We start from the raw sequence: 26,886 nt of genomic DNA, 5'->3' as shown, positions 1-26,886 counted from the left end.
AAAAAAAAAAAAAAAAAAAAAAAAAAAAAAGACAAACCTAGGTGGGTGGGGTTCTCTTCACCACCAAGCAAGCAATAAATTCTACAGCGGACATTAACTGGGTGTTCTACAATTCAATTCTGAGACTACCTAGAGATAGGATCAGATCCCCCAGATTAAGAGCTCAGTCCTGATGTATGCCCCCCACTAGACATCCATTACAAGTCCTAGACTCCAGAACTTCTGACCAACTGTCTTCAAGTCAACGTTTCCATGACTCCCTCTTTCGCTTTCATTAATTTTCTGAAGCAGTTCAAAGAACCCAGGAAAACCCATAGTTTTGTTTACCAGTTTATTTTAAAAGATACTACAGAAGATCCAGGTGAAAAGATGCACAGGACAAGGTATGAGGGAAGGGGCACCTAGCTTCCCTAACCCTTCCCTGGCGAGTCATCCTCCAGGAACCTCCACTTGTTCAGCTCTCCAGAAGTTCTTCAAACCCTGTCCTTTGGGGGTTTTATGGAGGCTTAATACATAGGTGTGACTGACAACCATGTAGCCTTTTTGTCCAATCACATATAGAGGTGTCCACATGTAGATGTGTGATCGCATCAAAAGGGCACATGGCTATTAGTTACATTTCATACTATATGTATGAGGCAGGACTACTCTGGAATAAGGATCTTTTAACCCACCAAAAGATTAAAGTCCTGTCTTGGCCAAATAAAAGGACAGGAGAATTTCAGAGAGAGAACTTCTGTTTCCTGAGGTCTGATCCTGAGGCCTAAAGCACACTGACATTATAACAAAACTCTAACAAAGACTACGGGAGTCCAGGAACAGTGGACAGAAACCAATGTATATACATGATCATGACACGACATTGATGCATTCCAAGTCCACCACAGTTCACACTCTTTCAACATGCCATCTATATAATTTTTAAAACATTCTTAACTTCCAAACAAAGACAACAATCAAATCACACTTCTTAATAACATGTTACAAATGATTTGTTGCATAACCAAAACAGAGTAACTGTCTTCCCAAAATAATATGTTCAATTCCTTTAGATATCTTTGGTGGTGTTTATTAAACCAGCCTCTCAAGAAAACTGAGCTTTTAAAACTTGCTCATAGTCTGGAACCACAAAAATGCAAGATTAGCTTGGAGAACAAGAAAGAAAGGAAGTGCTAAGTATTCAAAGAGACTATGTCATGTTAAGGGGACCAAGGAGCCACCAGGAAAGAGCTGTCAGTGTCCAGAACCATAATATTTGAACAACACAGTGAAAAATAAATTATGGGATTGTTACCCAAAGTATACAAATAAATATGTATGTTTTCATACTGTTATAAATGATTGAATGAATAAAGAAATAAATTAGAAAGAGGAAACTATTCTTTTTTAAAGAAGAATATTATTTCCTCTAGAAACTGAACTTTAAACTCCCTCACTTTGTTTGTGGTGGACTGGACATAAAGTGAAATATGGAAAGGGTAAAATAGTAACTTTACAGTGGGGAAATGTGGCAAATGCCACCTTAAATAAATGATTAAGGTTAACATCACCAGTGATGTTATTCTAATATAATGTGCCCTCTGATAGGACGTAATGACAAGGGCATATCATTTCTGCATCATTCGTTATAAAAACCCATAACTCCAGCCTAGTCATGACAAAAACATCAGACAAACCCAAATTGAGAGAAATTCCGCAACACAACTGACCAGTACTCCTATGAGTGTCAAAGACATGAAACTTAAGAAAAACTCAGAAATTGTCACAGAACGAAAGAGACTAAGGAGACATGGCAGCTCATTGCAGAATGGTATCTTGTACCGGATACCAGAAGAGAACGGGCATTAGGAGAAAAACTGACACAATCTCAGAAGGCCTAGAATTAATTAATAGTAATACTAATATTTGCTCCTTGGTTCTGAAACATGTGCCACACTAACAAGACAACATTAACTAAATGTTATGTTAATTGAAACTGAAACTTAGTGAGAGATATATGGGAGTTCTCTGTACTATCTTGGAAACCTTTAAATTTAACGTGTTCCCAATAAAGAGATTATTTTTAAAAAATAGCCACTTTCCAATTCTATTAGGCCAACTACTTTACAGTAACAGAGAACATAAAAAGGCCAATGAAACCAATAAGTAGAACCCCATAGCCACAATTTGTTTGCTATAAAATATGTTTTGTGGTCACAAGCAATAGTGAATTAAGAAATCATAATTTCTTACAATCATTATGATTGTAAGAAAGACATTTTAGTGATTTACAGGTGGTGCTTTGGAAAGAAGCATTGAGTGTAAGAAAGGCAAATCTATGTCATATAATAGTTAATTCCATGACCTTTGAAATGTTTCTGTGTAATTAATTTGCCACTAGGTTGCACCAGGAATGTGCCATACTGAGAGGTCACTGTTGGTCTTTCCTACTAACAGGTTTGACAATCAGCAGTGGATCTAACCATAGAGGCCTTAGTGATTGCAGGTCCACGCTGTTGAACCCAATATGTACTATAACCCTGTTGAGTTGACAACTTTTATTTCTAAACTTATTGAGCATAAACATGGTTGGCTGGGAAAAGAAGTCTTCTAATATCTACAGCACCGATTGTCCTATATACTTGATTATTAAGATCTTCATTGTTAAGATTTATTTTTAATGAATACAAATGTAAGACACAATTATCTGTATACTTGGTCCTCATTAGAAGAGTTTTATCCACATATCCACATACCTCTTTCCTCAGTTTTCTAATAATATTCTTTCCACATTCCGGACCATTCAACCAAGCTCATAATCACTGGATATGAGTCAATGTAAATCTGTACCTCTGGAGGTGTCATCCAGATGGCTGACCAGAGTCATCCAGCACTTGCCTTCTCCAAACAGAAGGACCCAAACAGCAAGTAAATAACCACATGTTGAATAGAGTATCTAAGAGGGAACATTGGAATTGAGAAAAGAAGTGACAAAAGCCCTTTAAAATGTAGAAACTCCAGATGATAGCACAGAGAGGGAAGCACACCAGTCAGCCAGGATTGGTTTGGAGTCAAGAAAGACGCCCCATCGTGGAAAAGTAAACAGAAAGCCCCAGTATTCTACACTTCCACCACAGAGGCCTGCAATTCACATTATAGCAGAGTTTATCATCCTTCACAGGCGCTGAGCCCAGTATAAGGAGTTGCCTAGAGTCCATGAGACTGAAGTGTTCTAAGGAAATAGCTCCACTGAAACCCCCCAGACACACCCAAGTCCCCCAGCTGCTGCAGTACAGTGTCATTTTCAGAGTGAAGCTACCATCATACTACATTCTGCCCTGACTTGGGGCCTAACAGCCCCTGCATCTCCACATCCCTGAGGCTCCATCCATATCCCCCTACATCCATTCAGAAGGCTGCAGCATCATGACATCAGGTGGACACAAGGGTTTAACCATATCCATGGCAATGAGGCCTCCACAGTGGCCTAGATCTCAAGGAACAGGTGGCCCAGCACATCAGGGAGGCTGCCCTTAGGACATAGGAAGTCAAAGGATGTACTCTGCAAAGTCTGAGAGCCATCTGGTTCTGCTGCTCTTTATGGTCATACCACTTGTCTAGCAGTGGATCCAAAATGCATCCACAGGTGCCACCTCTACGCCAGCAAACTGACCCATGCAGGTTCATGTGCACTGCCTGAGGACCTAAGGACTGGTCTCACGGGGGTCCAAGAAGCAGTTTGCCTGGGGTCTGCCACCAAGACGCACATGTGTACATGCTATAGCCATCACTTGAGCCTGCACACACCAACAAAGGACTGAAAAATTGCCAGGCCCTGGGCCCCACTGCTGCCAACACTAGTGCCCATGCATACCATCTGAGGGCCCTGAACTGGCTCACACATAACATTTAGGGGCTCAAGGACTGCAGGTGCCTATGCATGCCACCCAGGAGCCCAATAAATCACCCACTGGGGACTACCATCACTATTGCCAGTACCCACACATACCACCCAGGGGCCTGAGGACCACACCACCTGGCACGAGCTGCCATTGCTGCCTGGCCAACCCTCCACATCCAGCAGCACAACAAATAGGAGCCCCATAATTGGCCTCCGTGTGCCTCTCTTTTACCACTGCTAGTGTCTGCACATACCCTGTAGAGGCCTGAGGATTATTCCACCCAAGTGTCCCTTTTCTCAGAAAAGGTACACCATGACTTTCACAAACAACTATAGCCTAAGCTACTGAGGGACTTGCATACACGACCAATGTTAATTGTAGCCAAATAAAAAGAGACCACACACAGACAATACAAATAATAGAAAACCAATTTATGAAATGAAGACAAATTTTTAAGTCACTCATTCAGACAAAAAAAGAAAAAATAATAATAAATGATTTTAAAAGGCCACATGATATTGGAACACCATTAAGAGAACACATATTTAATTTTGGAAGTTCTATAGGGAGAAGAGGTGGGAAAATGATAGAAAACTTATAATGAAATAATAATTGAAAAATGTCCAAGTCTTGAGAAACAGATATCCAGATATAGGAAGATAAAACATTTCCAAATAGATTTAGCCCAACAAGGACTTTTCCTGGAACATTATAGTTAAATTTTAAACATCAAAGACAAAAGATAATTCTAAAAACAGCATAAGAAAAGCATCAAATCACACATATAAGTAATACACATCAAACTAACAGCAGATGTCTCAGCAGAAACCTTACAGGGCAGGAGAAAATGGGATAATATTTTCAAAGTACTGAAAGAAAAAAGAGAAGTCAGCCAAAAAGACTTTATCCAGCAAAGCTATCCTTCAGAAATGAAGATGAGATAAAGTCTTTCCCTGAGGGGAAAAATAAATTTTTTAAAAACTGAGGGAATTCATTGCCATTAGACCATCCCTCCAGGAACTGACTCAGGGAGTTCTACATCTTTATCCTAAAACAAAAGAATAATATCTACCATCATGAGAAACTAGAAGAGTATAAATCTCCCTGGGAAAGCAGATACAGTACTAGAGTGTACACTCCTCTAGAGAAAGAACCAAATGTTATTTCTACAGAAAACCACCATACTACAAAGACAAACAATACGAGAGGAAGAAAAGAACAAAGGAAACACAGCTCTCAAAACCTCAGAAACACAGCAAAAGCAGTGCTAAGAGGGAAATTTTGGCAAAAAAGAAACCCTACGTTTAAACAAATAGAAAGATTCAAATAAACAACTTAATGATGCACCTCAAGAAACGAATGAGGTAAGGGAAGTCAGTCCCAAAATTAGTGGTAGAGAAATAAGAAAAATCAGAACAGAACTAAATGTAATAGATGTAAAAACACAATAGAAAAAAAAAATCAATGAATTCAAAAGTTAGTTGCTTGAAAAGGTAAAGAAAATCAGCAAGCTGTGAGAGAGACTATGCAAAAAAAAAAAAAAAAGAGAGAGAGAGAGAGAGAGAGAGAAAATCAAAATTTAAAAAAATCAGAAATGAAAAGAAAGATGTTACTACTGACCCCACAAAAGTACACAAATTACTATAGGACATTATAAAAAACTACATATCGAAAAATTGGAAAACACAGAGTAAATAGATAAATTCTTAGTAAAAAATAATTCACTAAGATTGAGACAAGAAGAAATAGAAAATACAAACATACCAATAACAAATAGCAATATTGAATCTGTAATACAAATCTCCCAATAAAGAAAAGGCAAGGACCAGGTGACTTTACTGCTCTATCCTACCAAACATTTAAAGAAGATCTAATAGAAATGTCTCAAAATGTTCAAAAAACTTGAAGAGGAGGAAATTCTTCCTAACTTATTCTATGAGGTCAGTTTTACCTGGATATCAAAGTCAGACAGTCACAACAAAAAAGGAAAGTTACAGGCTAATATTCCTGATGGACATAGATTCAAAAATTCTCAATAAAATACTAATAAACTGAATCCAACAGCACAACAGAATGATAATATAGTATAATCAAGTGAAATTAATCCCAGTGATGCAAAGATGGTTCAACATATGCATATCAATAAATGTGATACATCACATCAACAGAATGAAGAACAAAAACTTGTATGATCATCTGAATAAACACAGAAAAAACATTTGTTAAAATCTAACACTGCTTTATGATAGGAAGTCCCAACAAATTAGCTACAGAGGAACACACTTCAGCACAATAAAGGTCACAGTTAACCTCATATTCAATGAGGAAAAACTGAAAACATTTCTTCTGTAAACAGGAAGAAGACAAAGATGCCCACTTTCACCACTCTCATTCAACATAACACTGGAAATCTTAGCAAAACTAATTCTACAAGAGAAAGTAATAAATGGCAGCCAAATTGGAAAAGAGGAAGTAAAATTGTACTCATAATATATGACATGATCATATATAAACAAATATTTAGAGACTCCACCAAAAAATAATTAGGCCTGATAAATGAATTCAGTACAGCTGCAGGATACAAAGCCATCAGACAAAAATCAGTAGCATTTCTACACACAAATAATAGACTAGCTGAAAAAATCAAGAAAGTAATCTCCTTGCAACAGATACCAAAACATAAAATAACTAGACACAAATTTAACCAAGAGGGTGAAGTTTTGGTTACATTTATATCTAGTTATTTTATTTTTGGATATCTATTGTAAAGGAAATTATTTTCTCTACAATGAAAACTACAAAATTTTGATGAAAGAAAATAAAACACAAAACTTGGAAAGACATTTCATGCTTATGGGTTGAAAGAGTTAATATATTTAAAATATCATACTACCCAAAACATTGCACAGATCAAAGCAATCCCTATCCAAATACCAATAACGTTTTTCACAGAAACAGAAAAAAAATTTCTGAAATATGTATGGAAGCTCAAAACATTTCAAATAGCCTAATCAATCATGAGCAGAAGTATCAAAGTTGGTGACATCACACTGCCTGGCTGTTAAAATACACTACAAAGTGACAGTAATCTAAACAGCTTTGTATTGTTATATAAACAGACACATATACAAATAGAATAGAATAGAGATCCAAGTATTTACAGTCAACTGACTTTCAACAAAGGTACCAAGAATGTACATTGCAGAAGGAGACTTTCTTCAGTAATTGGTGCTTGGAAACTTGATACCCACACGTAGGAGAATGAAACTAATCACTTTGCTCTCATGAACGTCAACTCAAAATGGGCTATGGCCTTAAATGTAAGACAAAAACTATAAAACTACTTGAGGAAACATAGGATATATGCTTCAGGTCATTGGTCTAGGAAAATATTTTATGGGTAAGACTACAAAGGAATAAGCAACAACAAAAAATAGACAAATGGGAATACAGCAAACTAAAATGGTTTTGCACGGTAAAGAATCAACAGAGTGAGTAGACAGTCACCAGGGTCTGAAATTTTATGTGTGTGAGACGTATTTTAAACATAAATTTAACTTATTTAATAGATAGAGAGGTGTAGAGACTATCACGTTTTTCTCAAGTAAGCTTTAGTAGTCTGTATTTTAAGGAATTTTTTCCTTTAATCCAAATTGTTGAATTTATTTTAAGAATCAGCTAACCGCATTTTCTTATTATCATTTTAACATGTACAGAATTTGGAAAGGTGTCTCCTCTTTCATTCCTAAGAATGGAAATTTGTATTCCCCCTAATGCTTCAATTTGGTTGGTCCGCCTCTTTACTGGTGACTCTTTCCATGGGTTTAGTGGCACATACGAGCCAATTTTTGTTTTCTTCTTCTTCAGTTTTCTAGAATTCTAGTCAATATGCAGCTGCATCATCTTCAATATTTTGCTTCACAAATTTTAGCTTTCCTGTTTTTTTCCAAACTCTGATGCATGTCTCTTCAACTCACCAAGATTGCCAGACTCACTTCCCTCTCCCTGTCCTGTGGCCTAGGAGCAAATTAGAAACAAACTCATCTCATTTTTTCCCTTATTTTGCACATCACTGTTTTGTACTATATATTGTCTTATGCATAAAAATACTGCTTTATGTATTTCTCTGTTTTTACCTTATTTAAGGCAGTGGGGTGAGCCTAGTGCCTTATGGCTAAAAGCAGAAACAAAATATACTTCCTTAATCTGAATGACAGGTATTCAACAAAACTTATGTTAAACTTACAAGTGATTAAAATGTATTGTATGTAAAATAAGAAGCTGATTAAAAATGCACATTACTTTCATTTAACTTTTAATTAGATGGCTCAGCAGTGTGGTGAGATAAGAAAAATAAACAATGGAATAAAGATGATAAAGAAATGCAAACGTCTTAATTTGCAGATAACAAGATTCCTTACATACATGTCTCATAAATTTACAAAGAAATTAATCATAAATGGTAACTCAGTAGCCATGATGGATACATCACCAATATGAAAGTCATCGTATTTCTATGCACTAACAACAGTTAGAATACATACTTTGGGAGCGAGTAAAAAAATGTGGCTCATTCACATTTTTTAAGCTTTATTTTTTAATTTTAATTTTTTATTTCAACAAGTTTTGGGAGAACAGGTGCTGTTTGGTTACATGGATAAGTTCTTTAATGGTAATTTCTGAGATTTTGGTGCACCCAACACCCTAGCAGTATACGCTGTACCCACTGTGTAATCTTGTATCCCTCAACCCCCTCCCACCCTTTCCTCCAAGTATCCAAAGTCCATTGAATCATTCTTACTCCTTTGTGTCCTCACAGCTTAGCTCCCACTAATGAGTGAGAATATATGATGGTTGGTTTTCCATTCCTAAGTTACTTCTCTTAGAAGTAATTCCATCCAGGTTGTTGCAAATGCCATTATTTTGTTTCTTTTTATGGCTGAGTAGTATTCCATGGTGTGTGTGTATGTATGTGTATGTGTATGTGTGTGTGTGTGTGTGTGTGTGTGTGTGTGTGTGTATACATATATATCTCTCCAGATATATATATCACATTTTCTTTATCCACTTGTTGCTGATGGGCATTTAGGCTGGTTCCATATTTTTGCAATTGCGAATTATGCCACTATAAACATGTATGTGTAAGTATCATTTTCATGTAATGACTCCTTTACATACCCAGGAGTAGGACTGCTGGATCAAATGGTAGATCTACTTTCAGTTCTTTAAGGAATCTTCACATTGTTTCATTAGTGGTTATACTAGTTTATATTCCCACCCACAATGTGAAAGTATTCCCTTTTTACCACATCCACAACATCTATTATTTTTTAATTTTTTTGATTATGGTCATTCTTGCAGGAGTAAGGTGGTATTGCATCTGGTGTTGATTTGCATTTTCCTGATCATTAGTGATGTTGAGCACTTTTTCATATGTTTGTTGGCCATCTGTATATCTTCACCTGAGAGCTTTCTATTCATGTCCTTAGCCCAGTTTTTGATGAAATTGTTTATTTTTCTTGTTTGAGTTCCTTGTAGATTTGAGTCCCTTGTAGATTCCAGATATTAGTCCTTTGTTGGATGCATAGTTTGTGAAGATTTTCTCCTGCTCTGTGGGTTGTCTGTTTACTCTGCTGATTATTTCTTTTACTGTACAGAAGGTTTTAGTTAATTTAAGTCCCATCTATTTATCTTTGTTTTTGTTGCATTTGCTTTTGGGTTATTGGTCTTGGAGTCTTTGCCAAAACCAATAATTATAGTTTCACTTACAGTTTTAATAAGTAATATAGACAGATTTACTCTATCCATTACCCATGATAACATTTTGCAAAACTGTAGCACATCAAAATCAGAAATTTGACATTTATGTAAAAACCCATATTATTTATATTTTCACAGTTATACTGATACCTATGTGCATACTTGTATGTGTGCTTAGCTTTATGCAATTTTATCAAATGTGTAGACTGAGTTATCCACCATTACAGTCAAGATACAGAACAGTTACATCACCATAAAGATTTCTCTTGATGTTGGCTTAGTATGTACTTTTAGAAAGATAATTTCTAATATCATTAAAAGTCACTCTGGTAAAATGTGGAATATACTTTATGATTAAGAATATAACAATATATTGAGCAGTATTAACAGAGACATGAATAAATGAAAGGATGTACCCTGAACCTGGAAATGAAGCTCACAGTTTTAAAGATTACAATTATCCTCACATTGATCTAAGAATTCAGTGTAGGTCTAGTATTGTCTGTTTTGTACATAAAATGTGACAAAACTGATTCTATACTTAATATGGGAAAATGTTAAAACTAAGAAAAATGTATAGTTTTGAAGAAATATAACAACTGTTCAGGGTTTGCATTACTAGATACCAAAAGTATTGAAAACATATACTAAATTACCTCCAGTATTAAGATACAGTGAAAACCACGGAAAGACCAAAGGGACAGAGGAGAGATTACAGGGCTACATGTGGGCACATACAGTTCAGTGATATTTAATGTTTCCTTGTAGATCTGTAGGTGGTTCTGCATCAACTGAGTATTCATCTGAAAAAATTAAATTGGACTCCTGTTATTCACCATCTGAAATAGTTGCCAAATATATTACAAACTAAATGTGAAAAGCAAAATTCTGCAATATTTAAAGAAAAACTGAGTTCTGCATATGGCTACCCAATTATCTCAGCATCATTGATTGTATAGTGAGTTCTTTACCCCATATCTAAAATAAAAGAAGAATTTAAAATATACTGGATATGGGGGAGCTAGTGACAGTATAAACAAGTTTGGTCACAAATTGATAATTATTGAAACTTGGTAATGGGTATATTGGGGGTTCATTATAAAATTCTACTTGTTTTTGTATATGTTTAAAATTTTCAGTAATAAAATGTTTTAAAAAGCTGCATTGACTTTATTATTAAACAATATATAAAAATCGACACACTCAAGGAAAAGATTAGTAGATGTAATTTTATAAATTTAAAATAACTGTTCTTCAAGACTATGCTGAAGTGAAACAAATGACACTGAATATCAGGATATATTTCCCATGCATAAATATGTATGAGATATATTGTTTGAAGTGCTAATATTAATATGTTAAGCTGAGTTTTTATTACATGAATGTTTACTATGTGGTTTTTTCTACATTTCTGTATCAAAAATATTTCATAAGTTCATTTAAGTATTAGAAAACATTATGTTGGCTGTTATTTCATAGCGTTTTCATTTCAATTTTTCTTAATGCCTTATTATAAATAGCAATAGATTATATCAAGTTCAGTTTTGACATCTATTGAAAGGTTATCAGATTTTCTAATTGTACTTAAAATGTAGAATATTATATTAACACATTTCATAATCTTATAGTTGCTTTGAATTCCAGAAATAAGCTTGATTTAATTATAGTGGGAAATTATTTTAATGTACCCCAACTACAGCTTTTATTTTAGTTAGGGTCTTTCCATAATAAGCAATATTGAACTATTTTTTACATCTGATGTTTTCTAACATCAGAGAAATTCTGCATTCATAAACTGTATTCAGGAGCTTTACATGATATAAAAATAATATAACATGAAATACAATGCATCATTATTCTTTCATTATTTTCTTTTTAAATTCATTTTGGACAGTAATCTTTTTTCACAGGTATTTATTTCATCCTACACAATTTTTTAGGATGATATATAATCAAGTTTATAAACTTTGTTGCTTGAGATAGGGTATTTTTTGGCATTAATAAGTTCTATAAACATCTATAAATTCAACTATATAATAACACTTAACATTTCTACATATGAAGGTATTTGCTGTCTTTAATTTGTCAAACTGATTTCATGTAATGTTAAAATTTCCAGCACTGTCTGTTTAGTTTTTACTTTGTCTCAATTTCTATATTTTACTCTGTTAGACAGTGCTTAAGGAAAAAAATAATATTTACATAATTGACCTTTGTCTCAAAATAAATTGATCACATATTTGTGTTTAATGATTATTGCCCTGTATTCTGACCTTATCATAACATTATTTATTCATGTTGATGCATTTACCTGATAAATCTTTGTCCATGTTATTCTATTTGACCTTTCCTTTTATGATGTATTTGTAATGTAAATGGGGAGCTGAACAAGAAGACACGAGGCAGATGAGAACAAAGGTAGCCTTTATTGGACTCGTGGGCGAGGTTCACCGGTCCTCTGGGGGAGGGCGGAAGAAGTCGCGCCCGGGGTGGGTATCAGGGGGCCTTTGATAGGGCGAGGTAGGCGGGGTTTGTCAGTTTCAGTTTTTCCTGAGTTAGGTTTTGATTTCTGGGGAATGACGTGTCCAGGAGCTTGCACAGAGCGGGGTTCTTTGGCGGGCACAGGCTTTTTTTTTTTTTTTGCCTGCTGAGAGTCTTAGCAGGAATTGAAGGGCGGGAAGTCCTAACAAAGGGCCTGCCATGCCAGGTGATGCCACCATGTTGGGTCTAGATTCCTGCCTAACAGTATTCTCTTGTAAAGTGCATACAGATAAAATGTTTAACCCAACTTGACAGTCATCGATTTAACAAGGTTATTAATTACATTAATTCCAGATATCATCTTGCCTCATATGTTCTACAATCTTTCATATTGCTTCATACTCTCAGATTTTTTGTCATCTTTGTTATCTGCTTAATATTAGAAGAAATTATTTCATCTCATGTGCTGATGGTAATTATTTGCTTGTGGTTCCATGGAATGTTAGGTTGAGAAGGATTCTGAAGCAGTTAATGAATGACTATCCTGAGATACTACATCAAGCAAATGAAGAAAACTATTTGACTCACTGGCTGAAGGGAGAAAAAATCTCAAATGGGTGGGAAAGAAATAAAAGTATGAATATTAGTCAAGGTTATAGGACCAGCTGTAGTGTCTGGTAGATAAGGTAGCTTGGTTTGGTTGTCTTCTCTAATGTCTTTCAAGACTTCTGAATGGTCACTCCCTTAAGTTTTGGGATTATACCTGCACTCTTGAGAAGAAAATGATGATGGCTGTTCTCATAGAGGATTCAGCTATCATAAGAAGGTACTAATAGATTTGGGTGGCATAGGGTTAGTCTGTAACAGGATCAATCTTTGCACCTCCCTAATTTGATCAGCTTTACTTGCCCCTGGGACTTGGCCACATGCTGTATGTCCTGGCTGATGATCAGCTGTACAGTTGAAATCTGGGTCACCATTGCCATTGCCTCTTTTCCTGATGCCACTACAACATACCTGTCCTACTCTTTCAATGGCAAGAATCCGGCTTCAGTATAACTTTCACTTTTATAATTAAATCAGGTTACAAATACTACTCTAGCATCCAGGTCTGACCCAACCCAATTCACAGAGACTAGATCTTTATGGAAGTCCTGAATAACAGAATCCTGAATCTGAGGCACTCTCTCTGCTAGAAAGGGCTGCTTGATAGTCTAGATGTATGGTAAACTTAAATGCATTGGGTGAACATTTAACATTGAGAAAAAGCAGACTGGAAGAAGCCAGAAAATTATTTTCTCATTTTTTGGGCCAGATGAATGATTCTTGAGTCTCCAGGGATTACTAATGTGGTTAAGAAACCAAGTAAATTTTTCATGAGGCTGGGACAAGCTTAGTAATGTATCACCTTCTACTTTCTCTATCTCCTAGCTTATTGTACTTCCTTCTGTCCATCATTCTTGCTTTAGTTGATTGTAAGCAATAAAAAGTATGTAAAGTATGCCAGTGTTTAAGGAACCCATGTTAAGAAGAAAGTTTTCATTGTATTGTAAATTATAGTAATAACCACATATTTGACTACCAAATATGAGTAGTGCTATAACTTGTTATGCCTTATTAGTGATATATAGTGTTGTTTCCCTCTGCACCATCAATATTTTAGTGTTTGCTTCAAATATCAATATTTTTATTAAATGGTGTTTCTTATTTTTTTAAATTATTTTGAATTTTACTTTAAGTTCTGGGATACAAGTGCAGAATGTGTAGATTTGTTACATAGATGTACATGTGCCATGGTGATCTGTTGGACCTATCAACTCGTTATCTAGGTTTTAAGCTCCACATACATTAACTATTTGTCCTAATGCTCTCCCTCCCCTCACCCCCCAACCCCAGCTAGCTCTGGTGTGTGTTGTTCCCCTCCCTATGTCCATGTGTTCTCACTGCTCAACTCCTACTTATGAGTGAGAAGATGTAGTGTTTGATTTTCTGTTCCTGTGTTAGTTTGCTGAGGAGGATGGCTTCCAGCTTCATCTGTGTCCCTGCAAAGGACATAATCTCATTAATTTTTATGTCTACATAATATTCCATGCTGTATATATACCACATTTTCTTTATCCAGTCTATCATTGATAGGCATTTGGGTTGAGTCCATGTTTTTGCTATTGTAAATAGTGCTGAAGTAAACACATGTGTGCATGAGTCTTCATAGCAGAATGATTTATATTCCTTGGGGTATATGCCCAGTAATGAGATTGCTGGGTCAAATGGTATTTCTGGTTCTAGATCCTTGAGGAATCACGACACTGTCTTCCACAATGGTGGAACTAATTTACATTCCCACCAACAGCATAAAAGCATTCCTATTTCTCCACAGCCTCTCCAGTATCTATTGTTTCTTGATATTTTAATTGCCATTCTGACTGGCATGGGATGGTATCTCACTGTGGTTTTGATTTGCATTTCTCTAATCATCATGATGTTGAGCTTTTTTTCATATGTTTCTTGGCCACATGTATGTCTTCTTTTAAGAAGTGTCTGTTCACACCCTTTGACCACTTTTTCATGGGGTTGTTTTTTTCTTGGAAATTTGTTTAAGTTCCTTGTAGATTCTGGATAATAGACCTTTGTCAGATGGGTAGATTGCAAAAATTTTCTCCCATTCTGTAGGTTGCCTGTTCACTCTGATAATAGTTTGTTTTGCTCTGCAGAGGCTCTTTAGTTTAATTAGATCACATTTGTCAATTTTGGCTTTTGTTGCCATTGCTTTTTGCGTTTTTGTCATGAAGTCTTTGCTTATGCCTGTGTCCTGAATGGTATTGCCTAGGTTTTCTTCTAGGGTTTTTTATGGTTTGGGGTTTCACATTTAAGTGTTTAATCAATCTTGAGTTATCTTTTGTGTAAGGCATAAAGAAGGGGTCCAGTTTCAGTTTTCTGCATATGGCTAGCCAGTTTTCCCAGCATCTTTAATTAAATAGGGAATCCTTTCCCCATCGCTTGTTTTTGTCAGGTTTGTTGAAGATCAGATGGTTGTAGACGTGTGGTGTTATTTATGAGGTCCCTGTTCTGTTCTATTGGTCTATATGACTGTTTTGGTACCAATAACATGCTGCTTTGGTTACTGTAGCCTGGTAGTATAGTTTGAACTCAGGTAGCGTGATGCCTCCAGCTTTGTTCTTTTTGCCTCAGATTGTCTTGGCTATACAGGCTCTTTTTTGGTTCCACATGAAATTTAAAGTAGTTTTTCTAATTCTGTGAAGAATATCAATGTTAGTTTGATGGGAATAGCATTGAATCTATCCATTACTTTGGGCAGTATGACCATTTTCATGATATTGATTTTTTCTATCCACGAGGATGGAATATTTTTCCATTTGTTTGTGTTCTCCCTTATTTCCTTGAGCAGTGGTTTGTAGTTCTCCTTGAAGAGGTCGTCCACATTTCTTGTTTAGTGTATTCTTAGGTATTTTCTGCTTTTGTAGCAATTGTGAGTGGGAGTTCATTCATGATTTGACTCTCTTGTTGTCTATTGTTGGTTTATAGGGATGCTTGTGATTTTTCCACATTGATTTTGTATCCTGAGACTTTGCTGAAGTTGTTTATCAACTTAAGGAGTTTTGGGGCTGAGATGATGGGGTTTTCTCAATATAGAATTATGTTATCTGCAAAAAGAGACAGTTTTGCTTCCCCTCTTTTTAATTGAATAACTGTTATTTCTTTCTCTTGCCTGATTGCCCTGGCCAGAACTTCCAATACTATGTTGAATAGGAGTAGTGAGCGAGGGCATACTTGTCTTGTGCCGATTTTCAAAGGGAATGCTTCCATCTTTACCCATTCAGTATAACATTGGCTGGAGGTTTGTCATAAATAGCTCTTATTTTGAGATATGTTCCATCAATACCTAGTTTACAGGGAGTTTTTGACATGAAGGGATGTTGAATTTTATCAAAGGCCTTTTCTGCATCTATTAAGATAATCATGTGGTTATAGTCATTGGTTCGTTTGATATGATGAATTATGTTTATCAATTGGCATGTGTTGAACAAGCCTTACATCCCAGGAATAAAGCCAACTTGATCATGGTGGATAAGCTTTAGGATGTGCTGTTGGATTCGGTTTGCCAGTATGTTACTGAGGATTTTCGCAATGATGTTCATCAGGGATATTGGCCTGAAGTTTTCTTTCTTTGTTGTGTCTCTGCCGAGTTTTGGTATCAGGATGATGCTGGTCTCATAAAATGAGTTAGGGAGGAGTCACTTCTTTTCAACTGTATAGGATAGTTTCAGAAGAAATCGTACAAGCTCATCTTTGCATCTCTGGTAGAATTCTGCTGTGAATCCATCTGGTCCTGGGTTTTTGTTGGTTGGTAGGCTATCAATTGCTGCCTCAATTTCAGAATTTGCTATTGGTCTATTCAGGGATTCACTTTCTTCCTGGTTTAGACTTGGGAGGGTGTATGTGTCCAAGAACTTATCCATTTCCTCTTGATGTTCTAGTTGATTTGTATAGAGGTGTTTGTAGTATTCTCTGATTGTAGTGTGTATTTCTGTGGGTCAATGGTAATATCCACTTTATCATTTTTTATTGCATCTATTTGATTCTTCTCTCTTTTATTCTTTCTTGGTCTAGCTAGCAGTCTATCTATTTTGCCAATTAAAAAAAAAAAATAAAACGCTCCTAGATTCACTGATTTTTTTGAAGGGTTTCATGTGTCTGTATCTCCTCCAGTTCTGCTCTGATCATAGTTATTTCTTGTCTTCTGCTAGCTTTTGGATTTGTTTGCTCTTGCTTCTCTAGCTTGTTTAATTGTGATGTTAGGGTGTCAGTTTGAGATCTTTCTGACTTTCTAATGTAAGCATTTAGTGCTATACATTTCCCTCTTAACATTGCTTTAACTGTGTAGCAGAGATTCTTGTACATTGTCTCTTTTACTCTCATTGGTTTCAAAGAACTTCTTGATTTCTGCCTTAATTTCATTATTTACCCAGGAGTCATTCAGCACATGTTTCTAAAGATAGCTTTTTGTAGTTGCTGTTGTTTTTGTTGTTGTTGTTGCTTTGATATAGAGTCTTATTCTGTTGCTGCCAGGGTGGAGTACAGTGGCACGATCTCAGCTCACTGCAACTTCTGCCTCCCAGATTCAAGTAATTCTTATGCCTCAGCCTCCCAGGTAGCTGGGAATAGAGACATGTGCCACCATGCCAGCTAATGTTTGAATTTTTAATAGAGACAGGGTTTTGCCATGTTGGCCAGGTTGAACTCTTGGCCTGAAGTGATCCACCCGCCTCAGCCTCCCAAAGTGCTTTGATTATTGCATGAGCCACCTTGCCCAGCTCTAAAGTTATCTCTTCTTTTTTTCTGATGTGTTTCTGTTGCGTTTTGCTTGCTATTTTTAATTAAATCCCACCATTTTAAAAAAACATTTCCAAATTTGGCTGTATTGTGTCCTCAATGGACACATCGATCACACTTGCACTTATTTCTGAATTTGTAAGATGTTCTTATCGTTGCTCTAAAGTAATGATCCATGGAAAAATGCAATCTCGTTCGGATGGTGTGAAGTTAAATGAGATATTATACTTACGGCACTTCACACAGTCATGGCACACAGTCCGTGTCTTGGCCATGATGCTGCCACAGAAGTCAAGGAATGATGGCAGCGGCTAGAAGTTGCAAGAGGTCAGGAACAAATTTTCTTTTAAGGTCTGCAAAGGGAGGCCCTACTAACACCTTGTTTCCAGCCTAGTGATACTGATTTCATACCTCAGACTTCCAGAACCGGGAGATGATAAATCACTGGTCTTAAACCACCAAATGTGTTATTATTTATTATAACAGTCATAGGAAATTAATACACCATTACAGTTATTACCATTTCAGGTGATAGGAAGTACAGATACACCTCAGAGTTATTGCAGGATCAATTCCAGACTCCCAAAATAAAGGAAATCACAGTAAAGTGGGTCACATGAATTTTGGTTTCCCAGAGCATATACGAGTTATGTTTACACTACACTGTAGTCTATTAAGTGCTTTCTCATGATTTTTGTGTTCACTGGAGAAACACTTTTAATTTCTTTCAGGAACTTTTCCTTTGCATTTACAACTTTGGTGCAAGAAGCTTTGCTTTCAGCTTATCTCAGCTTTCAACATGACTTCCTCTCTAAGCTTAATCATATCTAGCTTTTGATCTACAGTGAGAGATGTGCAAATCTTCATTACACTTGAACACATAGGGGCTATTGTAAGATTATTAATTGGCCTAATATCAATTATTGTGCTTCAGGGAATAGGGAGACTGGAGGAAAGAGAGAAGGAGAGGGGAGTGGCTGATTGGCAGAGCAGTTGGGACGCACACAACATTTATTCATTGTTTGCCATTTTATATGGGTGCAATTTATGGCCCTCCCAAACAAGTAGAATAGCAGCATCATAGGTCACTGATCGCCGATCACCATAATAGATATAATAGTAACTAAAAAGTCTGAAATATTGAGAGAATTACCAAAATGCTACACAGAGACATGAAATGAACACATGCTGTTAAAAATAATGCCTTGTGGGCCGGGCGCGGTGGCTCAAGCCTGTAATCCCAGCACTTTGGGAGGCCGAGACGGGCAGATCAGGAGGTCAGGAGATCGAGACTGGCGGATCACGAGGTCAGGAGATCGAGACCATCCTGGCTAACCCGGTGAAACCCCATCTCTACTAAAAAATATAAAAAACTAGCCGGGCGAGGTGGCGGGCACCTGTAGTTCCAGCTACTCAGGAGGCTGAGGCAGGAGAATGGCGTGAACCCGGGAGGCAGAGCTTGCAGTGAGCTGAGATCTGGCCACTGCACTTCAGCCTGGGCGACAGAGCGAGACTCCGTCTCAAAAAAAAAAAAAAAAGCAAAACTAACAAAAAAACAAAAATGTGTTATGAGGCTTCCTCAACAGAGGGTCGTCACAAATATTTAATTTGTAAGAATAACGCAATATCTGTGAGGCACAACAAGCAAAATACAATGAAATAAAATATTCCTGTATCCAGTTTAAAATGTATTTCTGATAGAGACATTAAAATAGAATAATTGATGTACCATTTATAATTTAATATGCTAATATAAAAATTTTAACACAGGACATTTTCTTTACTCTTTTACAACTAAAACTTATTAAATAGTAACTGCTATTATTTGGATGCCTGTGGCTTATTTATATGGAATTAAAGAAGGCTGGATGTATTCAGTTTTTAAGCCATAGTTAGCGGTAGTGACAGAAATGAAAACATCCTAAATTCATCAAGGTAATATTATCTGACTAACCCAGATACAGTCTCAGAATCCTTCTTAACGTAACAGTCAAGAAAACCACCACCATGTGATAAGATTTACCATGTATATAAAACCAATGTACTACTTTAAGCAAAAATTGTGAAATGCAAAAGATTGAAGAAAGTAAATTTGCTTTTTTTTAAACTAGTTTTTATTTCAATTTTATTCTTCCTTTACTACTTTTACAGTCTGATTTTTTATGTTTCTCTGAGTCATCAAGATTATAATTGTAAGGAATTTTTCTAGGAAAGGTGCAGCATTGATTCATTGTTTTGCTGAATATTTGAGATTGTCCTTACGGTTTCTCGTCAATATGCACTTCTAAGAGAATGATATTCAATCAAATACTCAGCTCATCACATAGATATATAAACACGTGTGTCTAAATCTGAATTGTCATGAGCTCTACAGTGCTTGTGGTTGTATAAAACTGAACATTAAACAATTAAGAACTTTTTTGGGGTAAAATCTGATACATTTTTGTCGAATGGCCATTGAGCCAAAACAGCATAGTGAGTAACAACTGGAGCTAGATTTTTGCTTTTGGGGCCACTTTTTTACACTTGCAAATTGCTTCTCAATTTTTTCAACATTTATTGTAATATCTATTACATATAAAACACCTATAATATTGTCTTAACATTTAAGAAGTACTCAATAACTTGTATTGGCTTTATAATATTATATCAACCGTGAATAGTAAAATATTTCACTAAGCATAGGGAAAAATATAATTCTTCTAATGTGTAGGTATTTGGTAATAGATCAATTTCTAATATAATGATATGAAGTACATATTTAATAAACATATGTATTACCATTTCAGCCTATTTTGAAATAAAATCTTGATGTCAGATTTGTAAAATGTCTACATTGTGAGCCTACCTTTCTACAAGTAGGTAGATATGCTTTTTTAGGGAATTTTCTAGGTACATCATCGCATTGATTTGGTGATAAATACACAGCACAGAATAATTCCTGAACTTAATACCTACTCATTTCTATTCAGCAGAAAATCGGTAGGGTCAGTGATGATCTAAAATAAATATACTGTGAAAACAAAATGGTTTCCCTGTATTGGGTCTTAACTGCCTTTAGGGTTTTACATGTTTTGCTAAATTGAAATTCCATACACTAAGAATAACTCTGATAGCTCTGTAGCTTCCTAATCCCATGCTTTTTTGATAACGTCCTTTCTGGAACAAAAAGAAAAAAAGAATGAGAAGCTAATTGCTTACACTCTGAATAATGCTTTTCTTTGAACTCAATGAAGCACAAAGATAAACAATGTATCACTAAAGGGAATTTAGCTCTATTTACCACTGCTTGTAGTGTGAAATTGGTTGTTTGTGATCTTTAAAGTCTTGCTTTCTTTTCAAAACACTATATGCCAGCTATGACTACAGAAAGTGATGGGAATGTAAAACGAATTTAGATTAAGGGAAACTCCTTTACCTAAATAATTTTTAAGTCATTCTGTCTCGTTTCTTGGTGTTGTGAATTTTATGAAAACCTTAACTGATGATTTCTCAAATAATAAAATGCATAGTGTATTTACATCAGGTCTTTTATTTATTTTTGCCATTCTTTCTGTTTCATCCATCACACTCATTTTATTTAATATCCATATATTGTCTTATAAATGTACCTTTATTGCTTTTTGTTTTGTTATCATGTTTATTTCTAATTTTCCACTAGGAATATGAAAATCTTTGAAATCAGCATTTGAGTTTACCATGTCCTTTCAGCCTAAATATAGCTCATGACACAACTTATAACATAAAACGTGTTTTATATGTTTTCATAATTCTCAAAAGTACATGTGTTTTACAAATAATATAGATATGTACACAACTGAAATATGTTTTGAAATATTTCAATAGAAAACAAGAATTATCTTAATGAGAATACTGATGCAAATTTTATATGAATTTTAATATATTAATAATACACCATGGAGACAAGAAGTCAAAAGACTACACGATTTTGAACATTAGGATATTGGTATTCCATCAATAAAAGATTAGATGTAATTTCCACTAGGTTATGTTGCACTATTAACTATTTTGTAGTTATTTTTGTTTATCTCAAACTAATTATTGAAATAAATATAGTTCTACAAGGAGAAGACTTTGTCACGCTCCCTTGTTCCTCAACTTTTATTATGCGAAAAGTTCAAATACATAAAACAGTTAAAGGATTTATACAAAGGTCAAATGACATGGATATACACACATACATATATATAATGAGTGTCAGTTTTATATTTGTAGATAGGTAGGTTGAACCATTTGAAAGTAAACTTCAGATACCATACAACATTGGCCATAAATATTGTACCATGTTAGTATTTATAACATATTCACATTTAATCCATTATTCCCTAAAACGGTCTTACAAATTTACCTTGAGGGCCAAGATTTAAACAATGTTTATATATTGTATTGGTTTTCTACATAATGCATGTATTTAAAACATTTCTAAACCTAAATATTTCACTCAATATTTTTCCCTACTATGATGATAATGTATTTTACAAAGTATGTAAATAGTCTCATGAAATGCCTCATTCTCAAGTGTTTGATTGCTTCATCATGGTATTGTTTAACTTGTTCCACTATTTGAAGTAAATTGTCATTTGAAGTAAATTGGAAGGTATTTCTATAGTCATGTTGAGATGCCGTTTAAGTATTTTTGACAATAATATTTTATAGATAATGCCATATATATCATGTTGCATTACTTCAGGTAGTTACAATTTAAGGTTTCTCTGATAAGTGCCCATGATCATGGACAGGAAGAATCAACATTGTTAAAATGGTCCTACTGTCCAAAGCAATTTACAGATTCAATGCTATTCCTATTAAACTAACAATGACATCCTTCACAGAATTAGTAAAAAACTATTTAAAATCCATCTGGAACCAAAAAATAGCTGGAATAGCCAAGACTATCCTAAGCAAAAAGAATAAAGCTGGAGACATTATGTTACCCAACTTCAAACTATACTACAAGGCTAGTAACCAAAATAGAATGGTACTGGAACAAAAACAGACATATAGACAATGGAACAGAATAGAGAGTTCAGAAATAATGCCACACACCTACAACCATCTTCTCTTTGACAAAGTAGATAAAAACAAGCAATGGGGAAAGGACTCCCTATTGAATAAATGGTGTTGGGACAACTGGCTAGCCATATGCAGAAGATAGAAGCTGGACCCCTTCCTTACACCGATATAAAAATCAACTCAAAATGAATTAAATACTTAAGTGTAAAACCTAAAACTACAAAAATCTTGACAGATCACCTAGGAAATACCATTTTGGTCACAGAACTTGCCAAAGATTCATGAGACCAAAATCAATTGCAACAAAATAAAAAATGACAAATGAGACCTAACTGAACTGATGAGCTTCTGCATAGCAGAAGAAACTATCAAGAGAGTAAATAGAAAACCTACAGGATAGGAGAATATATTTGTAAACTACACATCTGACAAAGGTATAATATCCAGAATCAATAAGGAACTGAAATCAACAAGCAAAAAGCAAGCAAGCCCATTAAAATGTGGGACAGGACATGAACACACACTTCAAAAGAAGACATACATGCAACCAACTAGCATATGAAAAATACTCAACATCACTAATCATTAGAGAAATGTAAATCAAAACCACAATGAGATACCATTTGACGCCAGTCACAATGGCTATTACTAAAAAGTTGAAAAATAACAGATGCTGTCGAGGTTGCAGAAAACAGGGAACACTTACACACATCTGGTGGGAATGTAAGTTCGTTCAGCCATTATGGAAAGCCATGTGGTGATTTCTCAAAGAACTCAAAGCAGAATTACCATGTGACCCAGCAATCATATTATTGGTGATATATTCAAAATAATGTAAATCATTCTACCATAAAGACACATGTACATGTACGTTCATCACAGCACTATGTACAATATCAAAGACATGGAATCAACCTAAATTTGCATAAATGGTAGACTAGATAAAGAAAATGTGGTACATAGACATCATGGAATACTATCAATTCATAAAAGAGAACAAGATCATGTCCTTTACAGAAACGTGGATAGAGCTGGAGGCCATTGTCCTTAGGAAACTAACACAGAAACAGAAAACCAAATGTCACATGTTCTCATTTATAAGTGGAAGCTAAACATTAAATACATATGGACATGAAGAAAGGGACAACAGACACTGGGGCGTACTTGAGAGTAGAGGGAGGCAGGAGGGCAAGAATCAAAAAATGACCTATTGGGTATCATGCTTATTACATGGATGGAGAAATAATCTGCACACCAAACTCCCATGTCATGCAATTTACCTGTATAACAAACCTGCACATGTATCACTGAACCTAAAATAAAAGTTTAAAACAAAAAGTTCAAGTTTGATCACATATTTAACATAATGAAAACCAGATTTCTCAGTTACAAAGATACAGTTTACTTTTGAGATTTTAAAGGAAAATACTTTGGAAATGAGAGTGAAGTCTTTTTTCTAACAACCTTTTACCTAATAATTTTAACATCAGTTAAAATATGTTGTTAGAATCAAATAATATCTTGAAGTATTGCAGAAAATGAATTTTTTATTTTATTATGTCTCCTATATGTATTAACTGGAATAATTCTTCTGTTTAAAAGATATATTCTTTGTCAACTGAGAATGTGGTAAAAATTTCTCGTAAAAGGGCAAGGTAAATAAATGCTTATTTATTTCTTTACCAATTTTCTAAAAAAGAGTTAAGATAATCACTTGCCATATTCTTGCCATAATTTTTTAAAATGTTCACTCTCTCCTTCTCTCCCTCCCCCTCTTTCTTCCTACCTTTTGCTCTTTCTGGGTAGGTATCACTATAGACGCTATATATATTTTTTGTGGTTACCATGTCCTAAATATGGGCAGTGGAAGCCTGTTTAAGCTAACTGCTATAAGCTTCAAACAGACAACCATTGGACATTGGGTGTTTTGTTTTGTTTGTTTGTTTGACAGAGTTTTGCTCTGCACCAGGGTGGAGTGCAGTGGCGCGATCTTGACTCACAGCAACCTCCGTCTCCAGGTTCAAGTGATTCCCCTATCTCGGCACCCCAAGTAACTGGAACTACAGGAGCGTGTGACCATGCCCAGCTACCTTTTGTATTTTCGTAGAGACGGGGTTTCACCGTGTTGGAGAGTATGATCTCAATCTCCTGACCTCGTGATGCACCCTCTTCAGCCTCCCAAAGTACTGGTATTACAAGCATGAGCCACCACGCCCGACCGGGTGTTTCTTTTTAAATAATTATTATTTGTATACATTTAAGGGGTACAAATGCAGTTTTGTTACATGAATACATTGTGTAGGTATAAAGTCTGACTGACCTTTTAATGTAAACATTACCCAAACAATGTACATTGCACTCATTGATTTCTCATCCCTCACCCTCCAGCCAGCTTCCCACCCTTTCCAGTCTCCAGTGTCTGTTATTCCACACTCTATGTACATATGTACACATTTTCAACTCCCACTTATAAATGAGAATATGTAGTAATGGACTTTCTGCTTCTGAGTTGCTCCACTTAGGATAATGGCCTCCAGTTCCATCCATGTTGCTGCAAAAATAAATAAACAAAAGATTTAATTCCTTTTTATGTCTGAATAGTATTGTATTTTATATATAACATTTCTTTATCCAATAATCCATCAACGGACACTTAGGTTGATTCTATATTCTTACTATTGTGAATAGTGCTGTGGTAATCATACAGTTGTGGGTATCATTTTGATATAATGATATCTTTCCTTTAGGTTGATACTCAGCAGTGGGATTAATGGATTGACTTGCAGTTTTTTATTTTATTTATTTTATTTATTTATTTATTTTGAGACTGGGTCTTGCTCTGTTGCCTGGCTGGAGTGAAGTGGCATGATCTTGGCTCACTGCAACCTCTGCCTCCTGGGTTCAAATTGAGAGGTGACAATGTGCTAGCAGCCCTCACTCCCCCGGGTCTCCTCGGCCTCAGTGTCAACTTTGGCGGAGCTTGAGGAGCCCTTCAGCCCGCCACCGCACTGTGGGAGCTCCTCTCTCAGCTGGCCGAAGCCAAAGCCGGCTCCCTCTGCTTGCCGGGAGGTGTGGAGCGAGAGGCGCGGGCAGGTACTGGGGCTGCGGGTGGCCTCACAGTCCAGTGCGAGTTCCAAGGGTTATGGGCTGTGGGCCTGGGCTCCGCAAATCCCGCACTCCGAACGGGCGCAGATCCCACACTCGGAACGGCCCACCGGCACCGCCAGCCCAAGGCAGTGAGGTGCTTAGCACCCGGGCTAGCAGCTGGGAGGTTGTCCCCGGTCCCCAGCACTGTCCACCGCTCTCAAATTCTGACCCGGCCTCAGCCACCTCCCCACCGGACAGGGCTCAGGACNGGAGCGAGAGGCGCGGGCAGGTACTGGGGCTGCGGGTGGCCTCACAGTCCAGTGCGAGTTCCAAGGGTTATGGGCTGTGGGCCTGGGCTCCGCAAATCCCGCACTCCGAACGGGCGCAGATCCCACACTCGGAACGGCCCACCGGCACCGCCAGCCCAAGGCAGTGAGGTGCTTAGCACCCGGGCTAGCAGCTGGGAGGTTGTCCCCGGTCCCCCAGCACTGTCCACCGCTCTCAAATTCTGACCCGGCCTCAGCCACCTCCCCACCGGACAGGGCTCAGGACCTGCAGCCCACCATGCCCGAACCACCTGCCAACCCTGTGGTGGGCTCCTGCAAGGCCAGAGCCTCCCCAAAGAGCACCACCCCCTGCTCCGTGGCGCTCCCTCCCATCAGCTGCTGGGGGCTGAGGAGCACTGGCACACTGCATGGGGCTGGTGGGCAGCTTGGCCTGCAGCCCAGGTGCAGGATACTCTAGGTGAAGCCAGCTGAGTTCTTGTGTCTAGTAGGGACTGGCAGAACCTTTATGTCTAGCTAAGGGATTGTAAATGCACCAATCAGCACTTTGTGTCTAGCTCTGGGTTTGTAAACACACCAATTAGTACTCTATGTTTAGCTCAAGGTTTGTAAATACACCAATTGGTACTGTGTATCTAGCTAACCTAGTGGCGACTTGGAGAACTTTTATTTCTAGCTAGAGGATTGCAAATGCACCAATCAGCACTCTGTGTCTAGCTCAGGGATTGTAAATGCACCAATCAGCACTCTGTCAAAACGGACCAATCAGCGCTCTGTAAAATGGACCAATCAGCTCTCTGTAAAATGAACCAATTAGCAGGATGTGGGTGGGGCTAGATAAGGGAATAAAGGCAGGCTGCCTGCGCTAGCCAGCAGCAACCTTGTTAGGTCCCCTCTCACGTTGTGGGAGGTTTGTTCTTTTGCTCTTTACAGTAAATGTTACTGCTGCTAACTCTTTGGGTCCATGCCGCCTTTAAGAGCTGTAACACTCACCCTGAGGGTCTGCA

The sequence above is a fragment of the Rhinopithecus bieti genome, unplaced genomic scaffold (assembly GCF_001698545.2).
Source record: "Rhinopithecus bieti isolate Rb0 unplaced genomic scaffold, ASM169854v2 scaffold_18644, whole genome shotgun sequence".
Taxonomy (NCBI): domain Eukaryota; kingdom Metazoa; phylum Chordata; class Mammalia; order Primates; family Cercopithecidae; genus Rhinopithecus; species Rhinopithecus bieti.
This window is presented reverse-complemented; position numbering follows the sequence as displayed.